General features: G+C 34.9%; 2 non-coding genes and 1 pseudogene across 2 annotated transcripts; 1 reads left to right on the forward strand and 2 right to left on the reverse strand.

Moving 5' to 3' along the window:
• LOC134326210 (zinc finger protein 850-like) overlaps positions 1-20,828 on the reverse strand; it is a 157,389-nt pseudogene that overhangs the window by 116,570 nt on the left and 19,991 nt on the right.
• Positions 12,517-12,590, reverse strand: trnan-guu (transfer RNA asparagine (anticodon GUU)). The gene has a single exon. It is a non-coding gene; the product is annotated as a tRNA-Asn (tRNA).
• Positions 18,725-18,798, forward strand: trnan-guu (transfer RNA asparagine (anticodon GUU)). Its single transcript has one exon. It is a non-coding gene; the product is annotated as a tRNA-Asn (tRNA).

Raw genomic sequence — 20,828 nt, forward strand, 5'->3', positions numbered from 1 at the left:
TACATTTATAACTTTATAAATCATCAAATACATTTATAACTTTATAAATCATCAAATACATTTATAACATTATAAATAATCAAATACATTTATAACATTATAAATAATCAAATACATTAATAACATTATAAATAATAAATACATTTATAACATTATAAATAATCAAATACATTTATAACATTATAAATAATAAATACATTTATAACATTATAAATAATAAATACATTTATAACATTATAAATAATCAAATACATTTATAACTTTATAAATCATCAAATACATTTATAACTTTATAAATCATCAAATACATTTATAACATTATATAAATCAAATACATTTATAACATTATAAATAATAAATACATTTATAACTTTATAAATCATCAAATACATTTATAACATTATATAAATCAAATACATTTATAACATTATAAATAAGCAAATACATTTATAACTTTATAAATCATCAAACACATTTATAACATTATAAATAATCAAATACATTAATAACATTATAAATAATAAATACATTTATAACATTATAAATAATCAAATACATTTATAACATTATAAATAATAAATACATTTATAACATTATAAATAATAAATACATTTATAACATTATAAATAATCAAATACATTTATAACTTTATAAATCATCAAATACATTTATAACTTTATAAATCATCAAATACATTTATAACATTATATAAATCAAATACATTTATAACATTATAAATAATAAATACATTTATAACTTTATAAATCATCAAACACATTTATAACATTATAAATAATCAAATACATTTATAACATTATAAATAATCAAATACATTTATAACATTATAAATAATCAAATACATTTATAACATTATAAATAATAAATACATTTATAACATTATAAATAATAAATACATTTATAACATTATAAATAATAAATACATTTATAACATTATAAATAATCAAATACATTTATAACTTTATAAATCATCAAATGCATTTATAACTTTATAAATCATCAAATACATTTATAACATTATATAAATCAAATACATTTATAACATTATAAATAATAAATACATTTATAACATTATAAATAATCAAATACATTTATAACATTATAAATAATCAAATACATTTATAACATTATAAATAATCAAATACATTTATAACATTATAAATAATCAAATACATTTATAACATTATAAATAATCAAATACATTTATAACATTTAAAAAAATCTAATACATTTATAACATTATAAATAATCAAATACATTTATAACATTATAAATAATCAAATACATTTATAACATTATAAATAATCAAATACATTAATAACATTATAAATAATCAAATACATTTATAACATTATAAATAATCAAATACATTTATAACATTATAAATAATCAAATACATTTATAACATTATAAATAATAATATACATTTATAACATTATAAATAATCATATACATTTATAACATTATAAATAATCAAATACATTTATAACATTATAAATAATCTAATACATTTATAACATTATAAATAATAAATACATTTATAACATTATAAATAATCAAATACATTTATAACATTATAAATAATAAATACATTTATAACATTATAAATAATCAAATACATTTATAACATTATAAATAATCATATACATTTATAACATTATAAATAATCATATACATTTATAACATTATAAATAATCAAATACATTTATAACATTATAAATAATCAAATACATTTATAACATTATAAATAATCAAATACATTTATAACATTATAAATAATCAAATACATTTATAACATTATAAATAATCAAATACATTTATAACATTATAAATAATCAAATACATTTATAACATTATAAATAAGCAAATACATTTATAACTTTATAAATCATCAAATACATTTATAACATTATAAATAATCAAATACATTTATAACATTATAAATAATCAAATACATTTATAACATTATAAATAATCAAATACATTTATAACATTATAAATAATCAAATACATTAATAACATTATAAATAATAAATACATTTATAACATTATAAATAATCAAATACATTTATAACATTATAAATAATAAATACATTTATAACATTATAAATAATAAATACATTTATAACATTATAAATAATCAAATACATTTATAACATTATAAATAATAAATACATTTATAACTTTATAAATCATCAAATACATTTATAACTTTATAAATAATCAAATACATTTATAACATTATAAATAATAAATACATTTATAACATTATAAATAATAAATACATTTATAACATTATAAATAATCAAATACATTTATAACATTATAAATAATAAATACATTTATAACATTATAAATAATAAATACATTTATAACATTATAAATAATAAATACATTTATAACATTATAAATAATAAATACATTTATAACTTTATAAATCATCAAATACATTTATAACTTTATAAATCATCAAATACATTTATAACATTATATAAATCAAATACATTTATAACATTATAAATAATAAATACATTTATAACTTTATAAATCATCAAATACATTTATAACTTTATAAATCATCAAATACATTTATAACTTTATAAATAATCAAATACATTTATAACATTATAAATAATCAAATACATTTATAACATTATAAATAATAAATACATTTATAACATTATAAATAATCAAATACATTTATAACATTATAAATAATAAATACATTTATAACATTATAAATAATAAATACATTTATAACATTATAAATAATAAATACATTTATAACATTATAAATAATAAATACATTTATAACTTTATAAATCATCAAATACATTTATAACTTTATAAATCATCAAATACATTTATAACATTATATAAATCAAATACATTTATAACATTATAAATAATAAATACATTTATAACTTTATAAATCATCAAATACATTTATAACATTATATAAATCAAATACATTTATAACATTATAAATAAGCAAATACATTTATAACTTTATAAATCATCAAACACATTTATAACATTATAAATAATCAAATACATTAATAACATTATAAATAATAAATACATTTATAACATTATAAATAATCAAATACATTTATAACATTATAAATAATAAATACATTTATAACATTATAAATAATAAATACATTTATAACATTATAAATAATCAAATACATTTATAACTTTATAAATCATCAAATACATTTATAACTTTATAAATCATCAAATACATTTATAACATTATATAAATCAAATACATTTATAACATTATAAATAATAAATACATTTATAACTTTATAAATCATCAAACACATTTATAACATTATAAATAATCAAATACATTTATAACATTATAAATAATCAAATACATTTATAACATCATAAATAATCAAATACATTTATAACATTATAAATAATAAATACATTTATAACATTATAAATAATAAATACATTTATAACATTATAAATAATAAATACATTTATAACATTATAAATAATCAAATACATTTATAACATTATAAATAATCAAATACATTTATAACATTATAAATAATCAAATACATTTATAACATTATAAATAATCAAATACATTTATAACATTATAAATAATCAAATACATTTATAACATTATAAATAATCAAATACATTTATAACATTATAAATAATCAAATACATTTATAACATTATAAATAATCAAATACATTTATAACATTATAAATAATCAAATACATTTATAACATTATAAATAATCAAATACATTTATAACATTATAAATAATCAAATACATTTATAACATTATAAATAATCAAATACATTTATAACATTATAAATAATCAAATACATTTATAACATTTAAAAAAATCTAATACATTTATAACATTATAAATAATCAAATACATTTATAACATTATAAATAATCAAATACATTTATAACATTATAAATAATCAAATACATTAATAACATTATAAATAATCAAATACATTTATAACATTATAAATAATCAAATACATTTATAACATTATAAATAATCAAATACATTTATAACATTATAAATAATAATATACATTTATAACATTATAAATAATCATATACATTTATAACATTATAAATAATCAAATACATTTATAACATTATAAATAATCTAATACATTTATAACATTATAAATAATAAATACATTTATAACATTATAAATAATCAAATACATTTATAACATTATAAATAATAAATACTGTTAGTAATTGTTAAACTGAGATCTGATGCTAAAGTCCTGTAACGTGATTCATCCTGCATTCATCATTTCCTGCTCACACTGATCTGCATGAGCACAATACAAGCTTTCACTGTATGATGCTTCATCCCAGGTTCCTCTGATTCTATTCAATCCAAATCTTATTTTACTCAAGATAAAAAATATCTTACTGAGTTCATCTTTATCTTCAGGTTCTTCCTTCTTCACAGGCTTCATCTGGAAACCTCCACACTGTTGGTCCTCTGGGGTGAGGTGTTCCTCAGAGGTGACGTGTTCCACAGGGATTAAAGATCCTTCACCTGAAATTCATCAACATGTGAAGAAGAAACTCAACAACTGGAGGAAACTGAAGGTTGTGGGTTTAGTTCCCACAAATAAATACTACTTAGATTTAATCCAGACTGGAAGTATCAGCACTTCTCCACATGACAGTACGGTACAGTACAGGTTCTAATCCCACTATCCACATTCTCTTATTATTTCTACTATACTAACCACACTGTACTGTACTAACATGGCAAATTGCTCCACATTTACTTACAGAAGTAACTTCCATCTTCTTCCTCCTCCTTTTTTATTAGTTTCTCTTGGAATCCTTCATTTTGTAGATCTATGGGGGTGACGTGTCCCTCTTCTGCTGACTGCATTATTAAAAGATCTGACAGGCAGACAGACAGATAGACAAATGTACTTTATTACCTATTAAAGAGAAATCCAGGAAAATTCTTTCAGACTGTTTTAACTGTTTATTTTTAATGCTGTGAGGCTGTAAACAGAGTGAAAATGTTGAAACTATTGTGGGACTGAGCAGCATCAGACAGAAAAGACTTCTAATAGAACTTTTTGGGTTGGTTTCACAGACAGGGATTAAGCCTAGTCCTAGACTACACAGCATTTTGAATGGAGATTCTCTATTTAAAGCTAAATGTAGTCCTGGACTATAAGCCTTAATCCCTGTCTGGGAAACAACCCTTTGAGTTTGGTGGAAGTGGTTTTGTGGTCCAAAGTGAAATGATTAAGTCTGATGTTCTTTACATCTAGTTTCTCATCCACTCCCAATAACAGTGCTGTACTAATACTTTTAACTTTTACTATAAACCTGTAAAACAACCTGTAAACAAAGCTACAAGAACTCGCTGTTTCTATCAAACATTACAAACTGTAAACAAAGCTGAAAATGTGACGCGTTTATATCAAAATGTTAGATTTAATAATGAATAAACTCTGAATCCGTTACAATCGACTAATTCATCGGTTCAATGAATCGGTTCATCAGTACTGAATCATGTGTGATGCTAACAGTTAGCGGAGCAGCTAAGAGTTTGTTTAAATAAAACTGGAGTTAAAGCTCCTCATCCTCACAGTGATGTTTTATTATGAACTCTAGTTTTATTATTAATTAGAATGTGGTTATAATTAAATATAAGGGTTATAATTAAATACATATTTTACTTACAGATGAGGCTCTACAGTACAAACGCAGCAGCTTCTTGTTCTTCTTATGATGTTTAATGGCGGTTAGCAGAACAACTTAAGACGCACCAGCGCCACCAACTGGACTGGAGTTGAACAGCAGCTTTAAACATCTCCATTAGCCCTGTATCTCTCAGCTACAGTGTTGGGGGGAACGAACCGATTCTATTGAACGACTCTATTGAAATGAACTAAAAGAACAGAGTCGCTCCTCTAGTATAGAGACAAATAATTAAGGAATAAACTTGTTTTGTACTAAATGCAGGTGAAAGAGGATCAGCAGCAGCAGCTGAGCGGTGTGTGTGGTTCTCTGTGTGTTTTGTCTCTGTTTCAGGATCTTTTATTTGAAAAGCTGCGTGTAGAACAGAGAAAGTAAAAGACGACACACAGCGGAGTGAAAGGCTGAACGACGGACGTCTATAAGAAGCAGCTTGTTTACAACATCTCTAGTTTATGGCCATACCACCCTGAGAACACCTAATCTCGGAAGCTAAGCCGGGTCGGTCCTGGTTAGTACTTGGATGGGAGACTTTTATCCACACACACCCACCTTCACTCCAAACCTCCTGTTACACACTGACCCAGCGGCTTTTTCTTCATCAAAGCTAATGTCCAAGGCAGTTAAACAGAGTTATTATTATTTATTTATTGTAATATTTACATTATAATTTCCTGTAGTAGGAGCAGGACGGGTAAATGTAGCATCTCTCCTATAAAATATTTCTTTAGATAAAAAGACATGTGAAACAGTTGCAGGATGAGACATAAAAAGTAGATGTGTGTATTATTTAAAACTAAACTCAATGATAATTGGTTACCTTCAAAAAATTGTGCAGCATGTGTTCCTGATTTACATTCAGTGTTAACAAGTAAAGAAGGACCCACCGTGACCCTGACCAGGTGCTAAAAATAAAAAAAACTTATTGTATCAGTATGGGGTTTTGTGTTGATTTGATCTAAATTGCTCTCCAGCTGAGGATGATTTGTAGGTACCTTTAAATTGCTGGCGGTCCTTTCCCATGCTATAAGTATGGGTATTGATTGACTACCTGTGGGGCACTTCCTGCTGTTTCCTCCTCCGGGGCATCTGACGTCCGTGCCGGTGGCTTTCAGCATGGACGAGTTTGGCTTCGTGTCTCCCGGTGAATCGCTTCTTAACAATTAAAAGCCATGTGGGCTTGTGTTTGGTAGTACCGGTGCTATGTTGCGGGTTCTCTCTGCATTTCTGTTGGCGTGTTTCGCCTCCAGTCGAGTGGAAATAGCGGCCATGTTACACTACTGTGACTACGGTAGCTGTTGTGCCTGCTGGTCTGTACTCTGACTTTCACTGTGCTGAAAACTGCATTGCTGTATCCTGGTCTTTTAGCCTGGATCATGTTGGCTCGGTTCCAGTTTCCTGCGTGCTGCTGTTTTGCCTGAAGAACTGTTTTGCCGGCAATAGTGTTCTGCTGGAACTACTGTTTCGTCTGAGTCGTATTTTGAGTTATTGTTTTGTATAAATACATTTTGTTTATATGATTGTTTTCATTTATTTTGATTTATGGTTTATTGTATTGGAGAATTATTTGATTTCTTTCTTTTCCTCTGGTCGGACAGGAGCTGTGGGCCAAAGCAGGAGGCAGACAGACTTTGGTGGTGGAACCCTTTTCACTTGCCCTGCAGTCTAGAGCACGTTGGGTGTTATTGAGGTGTGCGGTGTGATCACGTGTGGTGTGTAGTGTAGGAGATTTCTTTACTTCCATATTTTCCGCTGCCGTGGTAAGCCCTCAGCCCTGTTCCTTCTGCCTCAGTTTTGTTCATAAATTGTAAATGGACCCATAGAGTATTAAATGTGATGTGGCTAATCATTTTATACTAATTGTGTCTGTCTCAGAACATGGCTTGTCATGTGGAAACTTTTGTAAACAATTGTTAATAAAATTAACTAAGTGTTGGAAGTACGTCTCTGGTCTCCAAGTGTGTTCGAACCTGGGTGTCTTTCTTTCTGGGCCTTAAGTGCCCGTTATATAAATATTCCTAGGGGTGAAATTATAAACAGGGTGGTATAGCCTGAGGTAAACCTTAGCCAGTCATGTGACCCATGTGTACCATCCAATGAAACGTCTGTGTCTCTGTGGCGCAATCGGTTAGCGTGTTCGGCTGTTAACCGAACAGTTGGTGGTTCGAGCTCACCCAGGCCTTTTATTGCACAACCTGCCTGTTGATCAAACGGATATGAGACACAACAACAACGTGTAGTCCCACAGAATAGTGGAAATAAGTAACTGAAAACCATCCAGTAAACAACAGTCCTACAAGCACAAACATCCACCTGATAAGTCACCAGAGACCGGCTGTCCAAAGTGGAAGAACGTCCTTTTGGTTTCAGTAGATGTTAAATGAAGATACTCACCCAACGTGGGGCTCGAACCCACGACCCTGAGATTAAGGGTCTCATGCTCTACCGACTGAGCTAGCCGGGCTTAAACAGCAGGTCAGAACAGACAGCTCATCGGTCAGACCATCAGTGTCTACATCACTTCATGTATCTATACGTGTCTAACATACGTATCTATTCTATTAATATTCATAAACATACACACACACACACACACACACACGCTTCCACATTCACATGTTTTTGCTGTTTGTGTTATGTAGATAATATTTCGGTGATTTGATGTATTTTTGACATTTTATTATTATTTAAGTGAAGCTTTTTACAAGTTTAGGGGTTTTGTGTTTTGCTTCACTGTATGTATGATGCATCATTAAACTGTTATACATTATTTATTCTATTTTGCATTAGATGAGATGGTTTGTCTTTGTATTGACCCGCGATTCATTTTTAAATGACAGCTAATGCCAAGTTCACACTACACGACTTTCCAAGTCGTCAGGTCGCTGTACAGTTCACACTACACGACTGAATCTCTTGCACTCGGGAGTCTTTCAGTCGGTGTATATTTCACACTACACGACTGAATCTCTTGCACTCGGGAGTCTTTCAGTCGGTGTATATTTCACACTACACGACTGAATCTCTTGCACTCGGGAGTCTTTCAGTCGGTGTATATTTCACACTACACGACTGAATCTCCTGCACTCGGGAGTCCTTCAGTCGGTGTATATTTCACACTACACGACTGAATCTCCTGCACTCGGGAGTCCTTCAGTCGGTGTATATTTCACACTACACGACTGAATCTCTTGCACTCGGGAGTCCTTCAGTCGGTGTATATTTCACACTACACGACTGAATCTCCTGCACTCGGGAGTCCTTCAGTCGGTGTATATTTCACACTACACGACTGAATCTCTTGCACTCGGGAGTCCTTCAGTCGGTGTATATTTCACACTACACGACTGAATCTCTTGCACTCGGGAGTCTTTCAGTCGGTGTATATTTCACACTATACGACTGAATCTCCTGCACTCGGGAGTCCTTCAGTCGGTGTATATTTCACACTACACGACTGAATCTCTTGCACTCGGGAGTCCTTCAGTCGGTGTATATTTCACACTACACGACTGAATCTCTTGCACTCGGGAGTCCTTCAGTCGGTGTATATTTCACACTACACGACTGAATCTCTTGCACTCGGGAGTCTTTCGGTCGGTGTATATTTCACACTACACGACTGAATCTCCTGCACTCGGGAGTCTTTCGGTCGGTGTATATTTCACACTACACGACTGAATCTCCTGCACTCGGGAGTCTTTCGGTCGGTGTATATTTCACACTACACGACTGAATCTCCTGCACTCGGGAGTCTTTCGGTCGGTGTATATTTCACACTACACGACTGAATCTCCTGCACTCGGGAGTCTTTCGGTCGGTGTATATTTCACACTACACGACTGAATCTCCTGCACTCGGGAGTCTTTCGGTCGGTGTATATTTCACACTACACGACTGAATCTCCTGCACTCGGGAGTCTTTCGGTCGGTGTATATTTCACACTACACGACTGAATCTCTTGCACTCGGGAGTCTTTCAGTCGGTGTATATTTCACACTACACGACTGAATCTCTTGCACTCGGGAGTCTTTCAGTCGGTGTATATTTCACACTACACGACTGAATCTCCTGCACTCGGGAGTCTTTCGGTCGGTGTATATTTCACACTACACGACTGAATCTCTTGCACTCGGGAGTCCTTCAGTCGGTGTATATTTCACACTACACGACTGATCGGCGATAGGGGGTTTCACACTACACGATCCATCACCAACTGGAATCGCAGACGAGCTTCTCTGGTCTCCCTTTTTTCTTTCTTTCTTTCTTTTTTTTTTTCCAAAAACACACGTGAGAAGTGACGAGAAGTTTAATGATAACACGTCCAAAAAAATGAACGTCAACAAGTAGCGAGAGATCAAAGGGTTGTGCGCTAATGTGCAGCGTAATATCAAGGAGGAAAAATAAATGAATCTGAGGGGATTTGGCAACACGAACAGTATATGGCTTGTTTTGTAGTAAGTTTTGCAATGCAGCGTGGGTATTATGTTTTGTAGAGGACGATCAAATCAGAAATACTGTAAAACGTGTGTGTGCCGGTGTATCCTGATATAAACTATATTAATTAAGCCCCTGTCCCCTGTCCTCTCCTGCATTTCCCCTCACGCTGTATCTTACGTTCTCATTGGCTGTTCGACATGTCACTCATTCCCAGTTGCCCGTCTGAGATCGTGCTAGTAAACTCAATCCAGTCGCTGAGCGCTCGGCGAGCCAGGCAGGTCGAGTTGTTGGATAGTTCACACTTTGCGACTGAGAGCCGAGTTTTGATCGCCGAGCAAACGCTGAGTTGCTCCAGACCCGGAAAATCAATCGCCGAGTGAAAATCAGGGCAAAAATCGTGTAGTGTGAACTAGGCATAATGATATTGATCCGACTCTTTTAAGTAGTTTGTATAACATATAAAATGTTGACTTCATCAAAAAGAATCGACTCCTTCAGCTTCTAACGGCTCATTGCTGAGTACTATCAACTTAGTGAATCGACTCTTTCTATTCTCGTCTTTTGACTTAAAGAACCGGATTAAAGAATCGACTCATTTGATTCATTTAAACGCGCAGACTCACTCGCTCTCCCGCTGTGAGCTTCTCAAACTGAACTGCGTCTTTCTGTACATGAGGAAGAAATCTATGTAGAGATCTCAAATAACATGAACCTGAAGGTATGAACTTACATTGTAGAAAAGAAAAACAAGCCAGTAGCAGCAGTGTGCACATTAAACCATTTACAGAAGGGTCATTAAGTTTGGCTAATTGAAATAATGGCATGTTTCTGACCTGAATGAGAGGGGCATTAAAAAGATCTCACACTTGTCAGAGACAACGTTTGGAGCCCAGGTCAATATGACCTGCTAGTTAGAGAAGGATCACTTGTTTGTTAGTTTAAGTCCAAAGGAGACAGTGGCACGTACAGGGATTGAACCCGCGATCAGCACCACGCTCTAACCAACTGAGCTAACCAGCCTGTGTACAAGGGCAGGGCGTATACCCACATACCCGATTCTACACTGACAGCCCTTCAGTTATGGAGCTGCCACACAGAAACGATGGAGAGCTTTACTGTTGTTAAGCAGAACAGATCTTCGTGTGAGATGACTGAGGTTAATGTATTTTTCTTTTAAGAATAAATAAAAGCTGATGCTTTTAACCTCATACTTTCCTAATACTTTTATTCTACACGCTCTAAATTTCTTTTAGTCTTCTGCCTTGTGCAGTGCAAGAATTCACTAAATTACACAGCAGTTCTCTTTTAATTTATTTATTTATCTTTGCCATTGACAAAATTGATTGTAACCATTTATAAAGATCATGCCACGTTCATTAGGTGAAATGAAGCCAGAATTAAAGATGGCAGAAGAACAGGGTGATATTCTTACTTTCAGTGATTAAATTACTCAGGTTAGAAAGTCCTGATACACAGAATATGCTCACCTGACTCTCTCTCAACCATGCTACTTTTAATCATTAAACTGAGTGTGGCCCATACAGGGATCGAACCCGCAAACATGGTATTAGCACCACGCTCTAACCAACTCAGCTAACCGGCCATTCAGCTATTCCCTTTAGATCTTTGTACATAATTCTACTCTAACTCCATTCAACCAGCTGCATTGTAGCACAAAAACAATTTGAGATTCTGCACACTGTCAGTGAAGATCTGCAAAACTGAGTGCTCTACTAAACTGAATTTGTTTGTTATTGCATCAGAAATGCAGCAGTTTCATGTTATTTTAATGATCCAAGATCTCAGTCCTACTTCAGACATCACTGTCTAGTCATTTCTTATGTTCAGACTTTCTTAATACACATCTAAGAGGTTTTGTGGGTTCTTATATGTGTGAACTATCTAAACTGTATATTTCTTAAAGTTCCTGACTGAGCTTAATGCTGCAGACCAGTGACTGGAGCAGATACGACTCAGGTCCTGCACACAGTAAGTAGTGCTGATACACAGTACCAGCCTGCACACCAGAGGGGCTCAAAACATCAAGTTTTCACTCATTAAATCATGTAGTTTGTGAACTTTGTTGAATGAATGTAGGATTCTGGGTTTTAGGAAGTTTAGCTACTGTTAATATTTTTTCCCAGTTGAACTAAAAACAACCTGAATTGATGTTTAACTGTTCGTTTACACTTCACTAAGAGTTATTACCATCAAGCAAATGTAAAGCCTATTTCTATATGAAGAGCATCTGTTTCCAGATAATATACACTGAAGTTTAATTGTTTGATCATCAGGCAGGTTGTGCAATAAAAGACTCTCGTCCCTGGGTGGGCTCGAACCACCAACCTTTCGGTTAACAGCCGAACGCGCTAACCGATTGTGCCACAGAGACATGCGCACAGCCAACAGCACAGCTGTTTCATTGGACGTACACACAAATAATATATTCTCTCTCTATCCAAGCTCACTGTGGAGGCAAATTGGTGGTTAAGTGGGCGGGTCTAAACTGATGAAGGCTGAATAAATGTACCACAATACAGTATAGTTTAGATAGTTCACACATATAAGAACCCACAAAACCTCTTAGATGTGTATTAAGAAAGTCTGAACATAAGAAATGACCAGACAATGATGTCTGAAGTAGGACTAAGATCTCGGATCATTAAAATAACATGAAAAGCATTTCTGGTACAATAACGACCAAATTCAGTTTAGGAGATGCTCATTTCTGCAGATCTTCACTGTAAGTGTGCATAATCTCAAATTGTTTTTGTGCTGCCATGCAGCTGGTTGAATGGAGTTAGTGTAGAATTATGTACAAAGATCTAAAGAGAGAACAGATTAACTGGCCGGTTACCTCAGTTGGTTAGAGCGTGGTGCTAATAACGCCACGGGTTCGATCCCCGTACTGGCCACACCAACTTTAACGATTAAAGTTAGCATGGTTGAGAGAGAGTCAGGTGAGCATGTGCTGTGTATCAGGACTTTCTAACCTGAGTAATTTAATCACTGAAAGTAAGAATACTTTAATTCTGGCTTCATTTCACCTAATGAACGTGACATGACCTTTATAAATGGTTCGGACGTGACTGTGAGGTCGCTTTTTAGATCGGAGGCCTGAAAAAAGGTCTTGGCGACATGAAACCTGAAGCGCAACCCTATAGGGTCGAGTGAGGCACGACGGCGGTGTCAGATTGCCAAAAATTCAAATTTCGAGCTGGAAAGGGTGGGATTACAAAACTGGTATTAGATTACCAAACAGTCATGACAGCCTCCCAGGTCGTTTTGAGCCCAACTGATGTCATATACAACACCGCCGCGATGAGTGGGTCGCCCAGATGGCATCAGTTTGTCCCCAAGTGTCATCGTTCCCAAAGTAGGGAACTAAAGGTGCTGGGTTAGTATTTTTTTTGGATGAACCCAAGGTCGAAACCTTACCAAAACTGTACAGGAGGGTCTGCCGTGCCGAGACGCATCAAATGACACGTTCCGTTTTGAGACTTTGTTTTGGCAAAACCTTAATGTTTAGGGGTTAGGATCACCGAAATGACCCGGATAACCAAAGTGGTTTTTATCATTTTTAGGTCGAACCAAAGTACCAAACTTCACCAAACTTGTCCACGGTGATCCCCTCGCCAAGCCGCACCAAGTGACCGAAGCGTTTACCACTTGACTTAACCCTTTCAGCCAAAAAAATATCACAGTGTTAGAGCCTTACCGAAAAAATCTTTCAGAAACTGACTGTGCCATTTGGTGCAGCTTGGCGCGGTCGACCCTCCAGGACGAATCTGGTAAAGTTCAGGCTATTGGTTTGGCTTAAAAAAAACCTTTGGTAATCCGAGACGCTTTGGTAATTTTTTCCCCTAAACATGTTTTTTTTTTTATTTGAGCTAGACGAAAAAGGACCGTGTGATGTCATGCGTCTCACCACCGCGCACGCTCTGGGCCGAGTTTGGTATAGTTTGGGCTATTGGTTTGGCTTAAAACCCTAAAAAAACCCTTTGGTAATCTGAGACTCTTTGGTAATTTTTTCCCCTAAACATGGGTGAAAAGGTTCCAGAATGGAAGAAAAACCTGTTTTTCTCAACAATTCGCCATTTATTAACAACATGAACATATCACACACGAGCGCAACGGCAAAAAACACTATTTACGAGAACATTACTCACCGATACAAACCCATGAACAACACGTGGTCATGGCATATAAACATTTGCACCCGAAATGAAACATATTCTGTGATTGAGTAAAAAAAATGTAAATATTCGTAAAAAAAATCTTTTAAACTTATAACTTAAAAACCCATTATACAAAATCAACTTAAACTTGCCCCTAGGCTAAACAACAATGTACTGCTGTGGTAACAGTAAAACACCCCAAAAAACATTACACTCTAAAACGTGGCACTGGGCTCGAGGGGCATTTCCTCCTTTGTCCGAGGAAGAAGAGGACGTGAGCACCAGCATGCTCAGTGGAAAGGTGGGCTTTCCGGATTCGGTGATCGCCTTCATCGCATCCTGGCTCACCTTCACTGGAGTCCCGACATAGTTTTGTTCCGGAGAGGGCCCATACTCCAACAAGCTAAGCAGTATGATGTCCACAAATGAGCCATCAACCGCCTGGAGGTGTCTGCAGAACATCACCAGCTACAAAAGGCCACCTACACAGACAATGGAGATCGTCAACTGGCCGACGACCTTAACAGATTCTACTGCAGGTTTGAACAGCCCAGCAACGAGCTCCCATCCAACACCACTTCACACCCATCTGACTATCAGCCACCCATCCAGCCTGCCTGAAGATCTGCGAGGAAGACGTGCTGAGACTTTTTAAAAAACAGAAAGTCAAGAAGGCCCAGGGCCTGAGGACCTGTGCAGACCAGCTTGCACCTGTCTTCACTAAGATCTTCAACAGATCACTGGAGCTGTGTGTGGTTCCATCCTGTTTTAAATGCTCCACAATAATACCCATTCCCAAAAAGTCAACTACCACAGGACTAAATGACTACAGACCTGTTGCCCTGACCTCTGTGGTCATGAAGTCCTTTGAAAGACTGGTTCTCAACCACATTAAGGAAATCACGGACCCCCTGCTAGACCCCCTGCAATTTGCCTATCGGGCCAACCGGTCGGTGGACGATGCAGTGAACATGGGTCTCCACTTCATCCTTCAACACCTTGATCACCCGGGAACTTATGCAAGAATTCTTTTCCTGGACTTCAGCTCAGCCTTCAACACAATTATTCCAGCACAACTACACAGCAAACTGACTGAACTCAGCGTACCAGCCTCCACCTGCCAGTGGATAACTGACTTTCTTACTGGCAGAAAACAGCAGGTGAGGCTGGGAAAGTGTACTTCAGGGACCCGAACCATCAGCACGGGTGCCCCACAGGGTTGTGTACTCTCCCCACTGCTCTTCTCGCTGTACACAAATGACTGTACCTCCATGGACTCCTCTGTTAAAATCCTGAAGTTTGCAGATGACACTACAGTCATTGGTCTCATCCAGTGATGGCTTAGTTACCTTGAAAAAGTAATCTGATTACTGATTACTCCTTTAAAAAGTAACTTAGTTACTTTATGGATTACTTGATTTTAAAAGTAACTAAGTTATATTACAAGTTACTTTATTAGTTATATAATGCGGAATATTTCAAAGATATTCCTTTGCAATACTTTATCATTTGGCTGCCAACTTGTGTGCACTGATGAGACTTAATTGAATCCCAGAACATGCTAGTGTGAATGCATGGAAAACAAATTTTAATTTTCTTTCAAGAATATGATACAGACTGACCAACACTATTACTAAATCAGCATTGAAAATTGACTTTACTTTTAATAGCCTTCTACAATGCTTGAGCTTCTTAAAACGGAAGATTTTCTTTTAAATAGAAGTGTTATTTACCTGCTATTAAATTGTTTTCCAACAAAATCCGCCCAATTTGGCGGATAATCGCCCAATCTGGCAACACTGGAATGCGCAGAGCCAGCTGGCGCTTTTACTCGTAGCGCGCCACGAATACTACTAAATAGTACTTCTTCTGTAATGGTGTTGGTGGTTGACATTTATGTTGAGTGTATTACTGCACTGTTTTGGTGAAGAACTACTCATCTGAGGTGCGCTGCTCCTGCCTGCAGAAATGCTTCCGCAAAAAAAATTGCCGGCAAAGCGGTGGTGGGGGGGCCAGAGGGGTGGCCGAAGATTACTTTATGGTGGCCATGGCAACCATTGGCCACCCCCTGGCTCCGCCCCTGCCAAGAAGAAAGCAAAAATATCTTTTCACTAAGGAAAATGACAAAAATAGTAACGCACAGTAACTTGGATAAGTAACTTTAATCTGATTACTGGATTGGAAATAGTAACGCGTTAGATTACTCGTTACTGAAAAATGTGGTCAGATTAGAGTAACGCGTTACTAAGTAACGCGGTACTGACCATCAGTGGTCTCATTAGTGACAGTGATGAGTCTGCTTATAGACGGGTGGTTGATCAGGTTGTCCTCTGGAGCAGTCAGAACAATCTGGAGCTGAACACAGCTAAAACAGTTGAGATGACCGTGGACTTCAGGAGGAGCCCCCCAACCCTGCCAGCACTCACCATCCTAGACAGAACTGATGGCTGTGGAGTCCTACAAGTTCCTGGGCACAACGATCTCCAAGGACCTGAAGTGGGACAGCAACATCAACTCCATCATCAAGAGGGCTCAACAGAGAATGTACTTCCTGTACCAGCTGAGGAAGTTCAACCTACCCCAAGAGCTGATGGTGCAGTTCTACACAGCCATCATAGAGTCCATCGTCACCACATCCATCACAGTGTGGGGCAGCGCTGTCACAAAACATGACACCAAGAGACTGCAGCGCATCATCAAGTCTGCAAAGAGGACCATCGGTGTAAAGCTGCCCACACTGCTGGACCTGCATGCCTCCAGAACCAGGAAGCGTGCAGAGAAAATCATCACTGACCCGTCTCATCCTGGCCATCACCTGTTTCGGTGCCTTCCATCAGGCCGACGCTTCAGCCACATGAAGACCCGAACGACCAGGCTACAGAGAAGCTTTTATCCAAACTCCATTACGCTCATGAACAATTGAACACTACTGTACTGTTAATGCCCGGGACTCTTGCACATCAAAACTACCTATTTAATTTATGTAATAGCATACACAGGATTTTCACTTTTACTTCCATTTTTTATTTATATATTTTTTTCTATTTTCTATAGTTTTTATATTGCACAAAACTGCACCTTTTTTAAAACCTCAATGTAAATTGCACATGCTAAATGTTTACAATGTTTTCTATGTTTACAGGTATGAATGTGTGTGTTAGAGAGAGTGTAAGCTGTGTGAATAAGATTGTCTTTACTGTATTTTTCGTGCACTGCAAGCATCTGTGTAACCAAAAACAAATTCCTTGTATGTGTGAGCATACTTGGCCAATAAAGCCCGATTCTGATTCTGATTCTGATTCTGATATGATCATTAATCATCAAATGTCAAGAATTCTTAATATTATGAATGCTAAGTTTGCATAAATGAATAGCCTCTTACTTTAACACAAGTTTAAAATGTTGTACAAACATCGTTTTCATCTAGTGGTGCTAGAAATAAATTACAGCTTGTTGCTTGTGTACAGATTTGTGACTTTATTATTATTATTATTATTTTATTTTTATAATATATAAAAATGAGAGAGTGTTTATGGTTTTTTTGTCCCAAGTGTTTTTGTAACGTGTTGTAGACCTGCACCGGTGACTGTATTTGGTATACAGGAAAGAAAAGGCCGATTGCAGGTGAAAATGTGTTATTTGGCAACCAGCACTGTGTAAATACTGGACAGAAGACATGATGGGTTATTTTAACTTGTTGGGTTGTGCAGTTTAACACTTGTCAGAGACAACATTTGAAGACCAGGTCAATAGGACCTCCTAGTTAGAGAAAGCTCACTTGTTTGTTAGTTTAAGTTCAAAAGAGGGTGTGGCCCGTACAGGGATCAAACCCACGACCTTGGCGTCATTAGCACCACGCTCTAACCAACTGAGCTATGCGGCCTACGTAAAAAGGTAGGGCGTATACCCACATACCCGATTCATACCCGACACTGACAGCCCTTCAGTTATGGAGCTGCCACACAGAAACGATGGAGAGCTTTACTGTTGTTGAGCAGAACAGATCTTCGTGTGAGATTCATGTATTTTTCTTTTAAGAATAAATAAAAGCTGAACCTCATACTTTCCTAATACTTTTATTCTACACGGTCTAAATTTCTTTTAGTTTTCTGCCATGTGCAGTGTAAGAATTCACTAAATTACACAGCAGTTCTCTTTTTACTTATTTATTTATTTATTTTTGCCATTGACAAAATTGATTGTAAGCATTTATAAAGGTCATGCCACGTTAATTAGGTGAAATGAATCCAGAATAAAGATGGCACAAGAACAGGGTGGTAAAGCCTGAGGTAAACGTTAGCAAATCATGTGACCCATGTGTACTGTCCAATGAACTAGTTGCGCGTGTGTCTCTGTGGCACAATTGGTTAGCGTGTTCGGCTGTTAACCGAAAGGTTGGTGGTTCGAGCCCACCCAGGGACGAGTGTCTTTTATTGCACAACCTGCCTGTTGATCAAACGGATATGAGACACAACAACAATGTGTAGTCCCACAGAATAGTAACTGAAAAACATCCAGTAAACAACAGTCCTACAAGTCACCTGAGACCAGCTGTTCAAAGTGGAAGAACATCCTTTTAGTTTCCGTAGCTGTTAAATGAAGATACTCTCCCAACGTGGGGCTCGAACCCACAACCCTGAGATTAAGAGTCTCATGAGCTACTGACTGAGCTAGCCAGGCTTAAGCAGCATGTCAGATCAGACAGCTCATCGGTCAGACCATTAGCGAGATGTAGGTTTAATTCACTAACATCACGACCAGATTAAGAACTAATTCACAGTTTACAAACAAACACAATTCAGAATATAACAATAAGAACTAAATGTAAAAGTGTAAGTTAGTCGCGTCTTTCTGCTCATACTGAGTATTACTGTGGGTCACTGCATGTAGGAGACACATGGAGCGCAGTATGGTAGGTGAACTATAGGGCACTAGGACCCAGCAGCACTACAATGAACAGAGTGACAGTGGGATCTAGCGGTATTGGGACTCTTATTACAGGACGCTGTTTCTGCTGCTAGTTATTAAACTCACCTGTGGATCATTTGAGTGGAGAAAACGTGCTGAGTTCTTGTTGTGTTCTTGTTTTTTATTGAGTTTTAATTTTTAAATGTAAATAAATTATTATTACTTTTTAATCTGTATAAACGTGTACAAGTGTTTTTATTGGCAAGTTCGGGCTTATCAGGGACAGTTTAATCGTTTTCGGTACACAGAGGGAGATGTTATCTGACACGCTAGCGCAATGTGCCACCGCATCCCATTGGTTTAAATAGCATGATGCTAACTATGTTAGCTTCGTAAGCGAAATCCAATGTTATCGCTACGTAGTACATTCGAATAAGCTGCCTTATAAGTCGATGACTTATTAAAATCCTCTCTGGATTTTACTGAGGCAGCTGCCTATGTAGACAGTAAGGCAGCAAGGCAGCTCCCTAGGTTTTCGAACACACCCGTTGTCTATGCTTTAATGACGTAACATCACTATAGTTACACACCGCGTTTTAATTACAAGCCCCATTCGCCAAAATTTTATTTATCGTCTTTTTGCGCCACTTAACGGTTAATCAAGTCTTGAATCACGACTCCACACTGAGACAGCAAAGAGCAGTAAATCGCAGAAGAGAAATGATTGATTTTTTACTTCAGAAATAATGTAAGTACTGCGTTAGCACCAGTACACTACAGTACATTACCATGATTATGTATCATGATGAAATAAATTACAACATGATAAATCTGTCACATATTAATAATTACTCTAGAACAATTATGGAAAAAAGTAAAAAACAGCTTCTGAGTAAAGATTGAAATTCAACACACTTTTTGGATTTTAGATAGGTAACATACAAACAAATTAGAATAATTATAATAATAAATAAAACAATTCAAAACCAGTAAAAACATGAAACAACTACAACAACATGTAAAAACTAAACTACAGTTATTTTACAGCATGTGAACCCGAGATCGTACTGCAACCTAAACACAGCTGTATTTCATTGGTGCAGACCTCATCACTGACCTTGATGGAAGAAAGCATCTGGCTGCAGCTGTCTCAGCACCACAGCACAGCATACCAGCTCTTCATGAGCATGATTATGAAATGTTTTGTTAATAGGTTCATGTTGTTTGTTTTTACATTTTGTTCTACAGTTCTTGATTGTCTCTTGCCATTAACAGTTTATGCATTATTTAAAAGTAAAACTTTCTTAGCATAATTTTCAAATTCCAAATTTTAATTAGTTTTCAATTTTTACACTTTTTCTATTTTTAATTAAGGTTAAATTAAAAAGAAAATCCTTTATTTCTATTATTTGCCAACGCATTTTCTTTCTCACAACATACAATAATACTACAACACTTTGATTTTCAACTATTTATTTTTTCATTAGAATCTCTAAGATTTTAATAAACCTTTCCTCTCTCTCTTGCCTCCCTATCTCTCCTTT

This window comes from Trichomycterus rosablanca, chromosome 14, assembly GCF_030014385.1.
Source record: "Trichomycterus rosablanca isolate fTriRos1 chromosome 14, fTriRos1.hap1, whole genome shotgun sequence".
Classification (NCBI taxonomy): Eukaryota; Metazoa; Chordata; class Actinopteri; order Siluriformes; family Trichomycteridae; genus Trichomycterus; species Trichomycterus rosablanca.